The sequence below is a fragment of the Sus scrofa genome, chromosome 9 (genome assembly GCF_000003025.6).
Source record: "Sus scrofa isolate TJ Tabasco breed Duroc chromosome 9, Sscrofa11.1, whole genome shotgun sequence".
NCBI lineage: Eukaryota > Metazoa > Chordata > Mammalia > Artiodactyla > Suidae > Sus > Sus scrofa.
The window spans coordinates 134975357-134983161 of NC_010451.4; the positions used below are offsets into that span (position 1 = coordinate 134975357).

Below are 7805 nucleotides of genomic sequence, written 5' to 3' on the forward strand. Positions count from 1 at the left end.
AAATGGAATCACACAGTGTGTTTGTTCTCTTGTGTGTTTGGCCTCTTCCCCTTGTCATCGTGGCCGTGACGTCCATCCGTGCTGTGTGCCCTCGTGGTTTTCCATCCTGGCGGCCGGGCGGTCTTCCGTGTTATTAACAGCACACAGTTAGCATCCGTGGTTTGGTTGTTAAATGTTTGGAAGGTGTGCAGATTTTGGCTGTTTCAGACGGTGCTCCTATGAATATGTGTGAGTGAATGTATGCACAGACGCGCCTGTGTCTTTATGTATGTATGCATGCCTGATTGGGGGGTGTGTGTGTGTTTCTGTTGGTTCTGTCCCTGGGACTGGAACTGCTAGATCGTAGTTTTAGCAGAGAGCGCCAAAGCAGCAGTACTGGTTGCACTTCCACGAGCGAATCAGGAAAAGCTCTGGTTGCGCCATGCCTTTGCCAGCGTTTGCCGCTACCTTCTTTCTTCATTGGACTCATTCTCACGGGTATGAAGTAAACCCTGTGCTATGATCTACCTTTGCCTTTCCACGATCCTGGCCGTTTGGGTAGCCTCTTTTGTGAAGTGCCTGCTCAAGACTTTCACTCATTTTTCTCTGGAACTGCCTGTCTTTTTTCTTAATGGTTTGTAGATAGCGCTTCCTATATTGTTAACTCTATGCATGCCACAGATTTTTTTTTTCCCTTCCACAGCTTTTGGTGCCCATACCGTTAGTGATGCCCCTGAGATTTTGGTAAAATCCACATAAAAGCATTGGGAATACATACAGTACTTTGCACAGAGGGCTTTTATTCTTCGGAAGCGACGTCAAAGGCAGGGCTACCTTCTGTCGCTCCTTGTGTATCAAGGCACTATTGAGGTATCGGGTGTGGAGGGGAGACAGGGACTCTTGACATTCTTGGTGTGTTTAGGTGCTGGCACCTTTGAAGTTGCATAAAAATAAAACCTGTTCATATCCAGGTTCTTGCCACGTGCCACATACTGTTCGAGCTTTTGCATGGACGGTCTCATCTATTCCTCATACACGCTTATCAATCAGTCACTGCTATTAACCCGCATTTTCAAGCGAGGAAACCGAGTCTCAGAGAGGTTTTGTTCTCACCAAAGGTGACGTAACTGGGACTTTGACTGCAGAGCTCGTGCTCTGTAATCAGTTGTACTGCCTAGAAAATTGCAGTTCGTAAATCGGTATTTTATTAGAATGCCTGGAATGGTGCCTGGCGCATAGTAGGTGCTCAGTTAATACCTCTCAGATGAAAGGGTTTGACAGTGACGAGTTGGATGACATCGTTTTTGAGTCGGGAAGCTTGTTCTGGCGATGGGCTGTGTTGTTGGCAGAAGCAGCCGTGCTGCATCCTGCTTTGTCTCTTGCCCAGAGCAGTGCCTGCCACAGGTAGACACCACGGTGGACATTTGGGGAGTGAATGACTCCATCACAGGTGTAAACCTTGCTGGCAAAAGGGATGCCTTCAGAGGATGCTGCAGAGCCCAGGGCCAAGACGGGCACATGAGTAGGGACCCTGGAGAATGCGGAGTCCAGCTCTCAGCATCGTGGTCGCACGGCCACGGGCAGCTCGGTTTGTGGAAGCAGGACAGGGTCCAGTGGCAGCAGGCAGGGCTGTCCCAGTTACAGGCAGTCAGGTCAGAAGAGGTCCCAGCAGCCATGCAGGGCTGGCAGGATTCAAGGTCAGGTAATCCGGAGTCACAAGGTTGCAAGCAGTAAAAGTTCAGGCAGGCAGGAAAGAGAGCCAGGGAGTGCTTGCAGGGAGCCATCGCCCCGGCCGGCCAGCTTCCTCCTCAAAGAGGCCTTTCTTCTCCGGCCGCTGAGGGCCTGCGAGGAATACGCCAGACCTCGGGCCAGGCTGGGTGGGGTGAGCCAGAGAGCAGCCTGTGCTGGAGCCAGAAGGAGCCGTCCTGAACATCGCGTCAAACTCCTCATTGAACGGGCGAGGAAATGAAAGCTTAAGTGTGAGGTTCCTCGGAGCCAGGGGCAGGGCCAGCCTTGGAACCAGGCTCTGCAGACAGCTTCCTGCCTCCGCATGTTTTCCATCACAAATGGAGGGATGCTGGGAAGGAGGAGGGACCTGAAGCCTTGAAGAAGAAGGACGGAGAGCCCCTGGATGTGGGGGGAGAAGGAGGGATTGAGGGACAGTGGTACGAGGCCTGGGGGGATGGCGGTTCCGGTGACAGGACAGCGGGAAGGAAGCTGCCTGGGTAATGACTGCAGTCTCGAGTCCACAATCAAGTTCCAGGAAGACCGAGCCTTTTTCATTGTTACTGAGGCATAACGTGCAGAAAAGCACACAGAGAGCAAGGACTTCCCCCCACACCTTTTTTTTTTTTTTTTTTTGCTGTGGCAAATATGTGTAGTATAAAATTTACCATCTTAACCATTTTTAAGTATGTGGTTCGTTGGTTTTAAGTACCTTCATATTCTTGTGCAACCATCATGACCGTCCATCTTCAGAATTCTTTTCACCTTGAAAAACGGAAACTGTACCCACTACAGAAGAATTCCCCACCTTCCCCTTCCAGTCCCTGGCATACACCTGTCTGCTTTCTCCTACTCGAGGCACTCGATAAAAGTAGAGGCACACAACCTTTGCCTTTTGCAGCTGGCTTCCTTCACTTAACATAATGTCATTAGGTTTTTCCATGCTAGAGCGTGGGTCAGAATTTCCTTCCTCTAGAGCCGGGATACCTCCCCCGTTGTGTGAATGTACCACATCTCATTTATCCTTTCATTTGTCATGTCTACTGATGGACACTTGAGGCAAGCACTTCCATATGGCTTGCTTACCAAGACTAGAGTAGATCTTGGCCCTACTATGTGCTCAACAAATAATGGTTGAATGAGTTTTAATTTTTGTGAACATAAACGGACAGTGGGCTCCCCAGATGGGCTGTCCAACAGGTGTTCCAGGCTGACTCAGGACCACAGGTGAGGTGAGGGATGAAGGCAGCGATGAGAAGGTACTCCCAGGGTACGGGGGCTGGGAGATGGGAGCCCAGGCCCGGGCGCAGCACAGGTGGGAGCAGAGCCATGAAAGAGCAGGAAAGGGGTCTCGGGAAAGTGCCAAGTGCCATGGACTTAAAAACGGGAGAGGGCTTTTTACGAGGGGTGCCACCCAAGTCAGGAAGGATAGGGTCTGAGGAAGGAACACGAATTGGCAAGTACTGATGGAGACAAGGCAAACTCAGCTCTGTCTGACGTCATTGTTGACCTTGGAAAAAGGTTTCTATAGCGCGGTGGTAGAAGCACAGGCCAGAACATGAGATCAGGGAAGCACACCTGAAACAGCCAGAGCTATTTTTCTTTCTTTCTTTCTTTCTTTTTTTTTTTTCTTTTTGTCCTTTTAGGGCCACACCTGAGGCACATGGAGGTTCCTAGGTCGGGGGTTGAATCAGAGCTGCAGCCGCTGGCCTATGCCACAGCCACACCAGATCCAAGCCATGTCTGCGACCTACACCACAGCTCATGGCAACACTGGATCCTTAACCCACTGAGCAAGGCCGTGGATCGAACCTGCGTCCTCATGGATACTAGTCAGATTCGTTTCTGCTGTGCCACAGTGAGGACTCCAGCCAGAGCTGTTCAGTGCCAGGCTCTGGGTGAGGCACTAGGACTTGCAGCAGGTGCAGCAGCAGCAGCAACAGAGAAGGATGCATGAAGCACAGACTCCGTGGACGTCTTAAACTTGAGCGGGGCCTTGAAATACGGTTGGGGTCTGAATATGGAACAGTGCAGAGAAGAGGGACGGGCACCCCACATGGATGAGCAGTGAGAAAAAGAGCTTGGTGGAAAGAGTGGGGGCGCGCCTGGGGACGGCAAGGAAGCCGGGTCCAGGAGGCAGAGGATGTGCGGGGAAGGCGGAAGATGTGGTTGACTGAGAGGTGGCCATGGGAAGCTCGAGTGAACCACATCGAAGCCCTCCGTCTAGCGTCGCTTTGCAGTCGTGTGTGTGTGATTACTGTCCACCCATCCATAGGGCCACCCCGCTACCCTGTGAGCACAGGGGCATATGTTTTATCATGGACACTGGTATGTGTAAAGACTTGCGTGTGCCAGACACACCTGGCTCAAATGGGAGTGCAGCTCTTCCTCAGTTTTGTGTAATTGCTGGTCACTGAGCTCCAGCGGAGAGCCATGCCTGGCACTCTGAGACTGACACGCTACCTGCTGTGCTAACAAGGCACCTCAATGCCTGGCACTAGATGCTGGAGCGTGAGGACAAACAGGTTGAGATCTAAAAAGTAAGACTTGGACGGGGCTGTCCTTAGACTCACCTGAGTCCTTCAGACCTTCCTTCCTGCAGAACCTGGGGAGATGTTGGGCTGAAGACTGAGGATGCAGACACCGCGTCTGCCATCTTCGTCCCAGCAGCTTCCACGCCAATGCTGAGCTGCCACTGCTCTGCCTTGGGGCCAGACGAAAGGCCGTGTTCTCATCCAGCGCCCCCTCTGAAAAAGCAGTTTGGTACCTTCTTATATACACCCACAAGGCTGGCCCCAGATTGCAAGAAATATTCAGAAGTGGTTTTCAATGATAACATCCAGCTAACTCCTCTAAACCCAGGAGGCCTGGAGGCTGTTTATCTCAAGGAAGATGCCTGGAGCCTTCCCCCCAGACATAAATGGAGGATCCCAGAACGTGTGAACATGCATCCTCTGACTGGGTACCGGTCAGCTGTCCCCCCGCCCCCACCACCAGGCACAGGAACCAAGGCAGAGGGCGGGAGGCAGGAGAGGCCAAAGTCCTTACCTGCTTCTGAGCCCAGGTTTTCCTGGCAGAGCTGGGAAGCGGGAAGTATCTCCCTACCTGCCTCTAGCCCTGAGATGCTGAGAAGGAAGCCAGGACCCCGAGGGAGGCTTTGGATCTCTGCAGGACTGTGCCTGTGCCATCTCTGGCACCAGTCTTTACTGAGCCCCCACAGGTTACCGTAGCATCCAGTCTGGTCTGGCCTGGCACCTAAGAGATTGGGTTTTAAAACGAGGGCCTATCTACAAAAAATAAAGTAATAGTGACAGCTAAATTTATCAAGTATTTACTCTGTTCCAGGTGTGGTGCTAAGTGTTTGCTTTGCATTCGCTCATTTAAGCCTCCCCGTGACTCTGGAATAATTGTGGGATTGTTTGACAGCTGAGGAAACTGAGTCACAGAGAGACATGGTCTCTTTCTGAAATCACTCGGCCAGTAACAGGTGGAAGTGGACATTGAACCCGTCTGCCTCCAGAGCTTGTACGCCTCAGGGAAGTCGGCCCCGGGGGGTGTGTAGGAGCCACCAGAGGTCAGAGCAGAGAGGTCAGCTGCTGACCAGCCGGACTCTGAGATCCGGTTTCTCGCTGTTGGAGCCGGCTGCCCCCACTGCTTCAGGGAGGGGACTGCTGCCCTGCTGTATGAGCCACCTTTGCCAGGAGGATTAGCTTCTTCCTCGTGTCAAAACAAGCCAAGCAGGAAAAAAATCAACAACCAACTCCCGACTTCCAGCAGCAAGAGCCCTGCATCCTGTCCAGCAGGAGGGAGCTCTCCGCTGCGGAGGGGGTCGACTGTCCTAGACCACGTCCTGGTTGTGGGCGTGTGCCGAGAGGGACCCCGAGACCCCCGGGTTTCCAGGTCGGGGCCCCGAGGCCCTGCCAGTGCACAGTCCCTGGCAGCAGCCCTTCTCCTCTGCTCCCCATCCAGCCCTGTGACGTCTGCTGATATCCCGTCCTGCCACGGGCTTGCTCTGCGTCCACGGCGAGCCCAGTGACCGTTTGCAGGGTAAGGACATTGGATGTGAGCAGTGGTTTTCAAAACAAAATGTTTCTTTGTTGCAAAGGAACATGTTCTTCAGATGAAACAACTTCTGCTAGAATAGCAAACAGTCTAAAGCAGAGGTGTCAGTTTTCGTAAAAATAAACAAGGGCCAAAAACCTTGGGTCAGTCAAAATTCTCTGCAAATGGTTCCCTGAGCCTGACTGGATCTCCTTTTGCCACTCCTGCCCCCTTTGGTGGCCTTTGCACCTTCTGGCTTGATTGGAAGTTGTGGATTCTTCGGAGCCCCCTCAGCTTCCTCCATGGAGCCTCAGTGCGTCGTGGTTCCAGCTGCATTTATTAACCATTTTAATCGTTGGGCTCCCCCGAACTGCCTGGTGGTAGCTTCAGAGAATGTGTGTGTATATTTGCATACTACACATGGTATTTGCATAGATGATGTATGCAGACAGCATATATTTGCATATGCATTTATGTATATGTGTGTATCCGTGGGAACATATGTGCGTATGCATGTGCGTGTCACATACGGAGAGAGCCTTTGGAGAGAGGCCATGTCTTTGTGTCCCTCAGCACCTGGTCAGCAGTAGGCCCGCAGGAGCGTTTCGATCGCGGGGGTCTTCTGCGTCCTCAGAACATCTTCTTGCCCATGTCAGGTGCTCAGTAAATACTAGCGTCGAATGATTGGGTGACTTGGCAGGTCATACCTGGAAAGTCTTGGCTATCAATCTTGGGTCTTGCCATGTACTTGCTGTAAAATCGGGGTAAATATTCATCACTTGTCTTAACCATCGGGTGGGGATGACAGCGCATGCCTGCCGCAACTGCTGATGGAATGCCTGCCACAGTCCAGGCACGCCTCTCAGCAGTTTACAAAGCAGACAGAGGTCCTTGTCCTCATGGAGCTCACATTTCAGCCAGATTCGAGAAGAGCCCCTCTCCCGCCCCCGACCCCGAGTTGCTGGGAGAAGAGGAGGAGGAAAGGGTCCCTCCTGCTTGGTCAGAGGCAGAGCCACAACCTGGGTTGGGACTGCCACAGGATGGAGGGGCGCTGGTGGCCTGTGTGGGACACAGGACTCTCAGCGCGGAGTTTACGCCATGAGAGAAGAGGAGGAGGAAATGCCATCGGGGCTGAGCTGGAAGGGTAGCAAGTCTCTCTGCCTCCCCAGGCACCTGCTCTGACTGACCCTGAGGCTGTGCCCCCCGCCCCCAGTCAGCACCACGTGGAGCTGCCCTCGTCTGAGGGCTGCAGCCCCAGAGCCCTGCTGCCTCCATGCCTCTCTTTTCTAGTGGCATCTCTTTTACCCATTTCCAGGGCATCGCTCTGGGAAATAGAGAGAGGAGGCTTTGGCCCTGGTCACCTCTGGCTGCCCTGCTGGCCCTCGGAGCCGCATGTTCATGGAGGTTTGTCCCTCACCGAGGATGATTTCGAGTGAGTTTTACTTGATCTTGGCTCTGCTTTAGTGCCCTCGTCTATAAGGTGGGACTGGTAATAATTGCACTTACCTCATGGAGTTATTGAAAGGATTAAATGAGCCTGTAAAGTGCTTAAAATAGTATCTGGCTCAGAGTAAGTGCTCTGTCTGTTCATGCTGGATGGCTGGATGCATTTGTGTAGTGGCGGTGGGCCTGTCTGCTTGGCCCTGTGACCACGAGCTCGCCGTGGGCAGGACACATCCCACGTGTCCCTATAGTCTCAGCACCTAGCCCGGTGCCTGGCACACGGTAGGCATGCCGCAAATACACGTTATGAGAACAGTGACCACTCTGGGAACTTTCACATGCCACAGGTGTGGCCAAAAAAAAAAAAAAAAAAAAAAAAAAAAAACCCACAAAAAACCAAACCTCTGGATTTGGGAGGGGCAGACTCAGCATCAGTGGCAGCGGACGGAGGGAGGGAACGAGGGTGGTGAGCAGGATCGGGGTGAGAGGTGTGAGGACTGTGTGAGTGGGTGGGGGGGCAGGACCAGAAGCCAGGGGGCCTGGAATGCTAGGCGAGAGCCCAGGCGAGGCGCTGGGGAGCATGGGGAGCAGAGAAGGGTCGGGCAGGTCCAGGATTT

The 7805-nt window shown here is 53.0% G+C and overlaps 1 long non-coding RNA gene across 1 annotated transcript in view; it reads left to right on the top strand.

Moving 5' to 3' along the window:
• Positions 1-7573, top strand: part of LOC110255544 — a 28960-nt gene extending 21387 nt beyond the window's left edge. Inside the window, exon 2 of the long non-coding RNA XR_002336086.1 lies at positions 1-7573. This exon is cut by the window's left edge and continues 20163 nt beyond it. This is a non-coding gene — a long non-coding RNA (uncharacterized LOC110255544).